Here is a 2,500-nt window from a genome sequence, read left to right as displayed (position 1 = left end):
AATGCTTTATTTTTCTGATGTGAATTAGAAAATTAAATTTCTTACTTTACTTTTAATGCATTGCCTATTTATTGATATGGATTTTATATGCCTTTAGTTGTTTTTTACAAATAACTTTTTTGTTGCAGGTACAAGCCATCAATATTCAAACCCAGAGAAGTATATCTCTACAGGAGATGAATGAAAAATCTCACCATTCCTTTCATATAAGTGCCTTTCACCTTGTATGGAATTAAGTGGCATTATTTTTATACCTGATGTATGGTTGAGGAAGGAATTATCGACCAGGGTACATTCCACGACAAAAACAAACAAACAAACAAAACAGAGAAAGAGAGTTGCTTTTATTTTGTAATCATAAATTATGCCAGACCTGTTACATTATTTTTTAAAAATGAAAAAAAAATATAGAGAAAAACTCATGGAAGTGTATATTTTGTATATAGATGTTTTAAGATTTAGGCTATAGACAATCGCGACAAGGTTGAATTTTATATTGTTGATGATTTTTAAAAAGTTTAGTATTGAATGATGAGTGTTCATTGTACAGAGGTGATTTTATTACAAGACATTACAGTGTTGTAATGCATAGTGAATGCCAAGATGATTTTCTTTACATATTCACATACTACTGGTTTCTGATGGTGGGAGATGTTTTTTTTTAATTTTATTAATTTGATTATATTTAATATTCCTTTACTTTTATAATAATTCAACTTTGACATTGACCATAATTTAGTTGATATTGCTGACAGATCATGTAAACTAATGATGACTGTTTTTTTATTAACTATTAAAGGTGGGTTAGTGCAATAATGCAAGGCAGTAATAAGTTTTTACTTTTATTTGATTATAATTACAATGATTTTGATAGAGGGAAACCCATTCACTTACTCTTGCTAAGGATTTCCATAAAAATAATGATAGCCTACATGAAATTTTGCTAAAGGTTATTGATAGGACATGCACAAGATAATTATATAATACCTAATGACGCTTAAAGCGTTGAGAGGAATACATACGTAACTTTTCAACATTAAACAATTAGCATTTTAAAAGTATGAGAATAGGGGACCATAACAAGTTGAAATCTAGTGAGTATTTTAAAATAATGTTCATGCAAATGTTTCTAGGTGATAACTGAAAATTTCTAACATTTTTTCTCCAACTGGATTGTACCATTTTCTGGTAATGCTGCATCTCTGTGTTACCATCAGAGACCAGGAGATTGCTGCCTTTGGTTCTTTTTGCACAAATGAATAAAGCACCGATTTTCTTCTTTTATTTTCTTGCTGATAAGGAGTGTTATAGTTAGTGATTCAGTATCTGGGGTATTTTTCTTCTTTCTTCATTTTACTGGTTCTTCCACCTACTTTCCAACTTGTCTTCTTTTTCTTTTTCTTCCTCTTCTTCATATTATTACCTCTACTTGCTCCTGAAGGTTGATTTAAGTTTTCCATTATCTCCCATTTCTGTAATATTTACTAGAGTACACTGTTATGACATTATCAAGAGTGAGTATAACCTGACATATACAAGTGTTATCAGGTAGATATTGTAGTGCTGGTTAATAATATTTTCCATACATTGTATACACTTCAGTTTAGTATTATTGGCAATTTCTTACTGTAGAGGCATTGTATATCATCAGATCTTATAGTACAGTAAGGTAATCAAGTATGGAAAGTCAGCAATTCAATTGTTATTAGATGTATAGTTTTTCAATGTATCCTCTGGATACAATCACTTTTTTCATGTTATATAACACAAAACTGTCTTTTAAATTATATACCATTACAGATACATGCAGAATTATGGGAAAATGTTATTGGATTATGAAAATGACTCCCTACATTTTCTGAATCAGTAATAAGGATTTTTAACAGTGACTGACAAAATGCAATGTTGATTAACCAAAAAATGTGAAAGGAGAAGAATTCCTTCATTTTTTTGTTGTTGGTGAACTTAGCAAATAGATTACCTCTTTGCATTATACCATCTGCTTTCAAATATTTGTCTGATTCTTTTGTTTTTATGACTGTGAGGAGGATTGTTAGATGCAGTAGTGATCTGGAAAGGATCTGACACCTTTACTAAAATAAATAAAAAGATGTTATAGGTTTTGTAAGTAACATTGTCATGTTATATAGGTTTTGTATTGTGTTGCTATCTTTCTTATCTGAATTTTAGCAAAGTAAAAGTCTCGCAAAACTATTATAATGTAAAGGTTTAAGACTTTTTCTCTCTACATAATGCTTGCCGATCATGTTTTGTTTATATGTGATTACTACAGAGTTTTTGCACTGGTTGTTATAATTGCATGAGAATTCAGTTTTTGTCTGGAGGTATATTTCTGTAAGTGTGGCTTGTGAAAATCCTCAATGAATTTCTTCTTTTTCAGAAAAAGTTATATTTCTCTATCTCACTATAGATGTTTAAATTTTCTAACTTCAGTGGTGCTTGGGCTGAAGTCAGATGTTGTTCCACACTTAGAGCAATA

At 30.0% G+C, this 2,500-nt stretch overlaps 1 protein-coding gene across 2 annotated transcripts in view; it reads left to right on the top strand.

The window, feature by feature from the left end:
- The window catches only part of LOC113823388 (cyclic AMP response element-binding protein A), a 123,596-nt gene that overhangs the window by 120,534 nt on the left and 562 nt on the right, over nt 1–2,500 (top strand). For both annotated transcript variants that reach the window (XM_070132211.1, XM_070132210.1), the window contains one exon: nt 129–2,500. This exon is cut by the window's right edge and continues 562 nt beyond it. The gene's annotated coding sequence lies outside the window, so the exon portion shown is untranslated. The remainder of the gene's footprint in view (nt 1–128) is intronic.

Source organism: Penaeus vannamei, chromosome 17 (assembly GCF_042767895.1).
Source record: "Penaeus vannamei isolate JL-2024 chromosome 17, ASM4276789v1, whole genome shotgun sequence".
In the NCBI taxonomy this organism is placed as follows: domain Eukaryota; kingdom Metazoa; phylum Arthropoda; class Malacostraca; order Decapoda; family Penaeidae; genus Penaeus; species Penaeus vannamei.
This window is presented reverse-complemented; position numbering and strand designations above follow the sequence as displayed.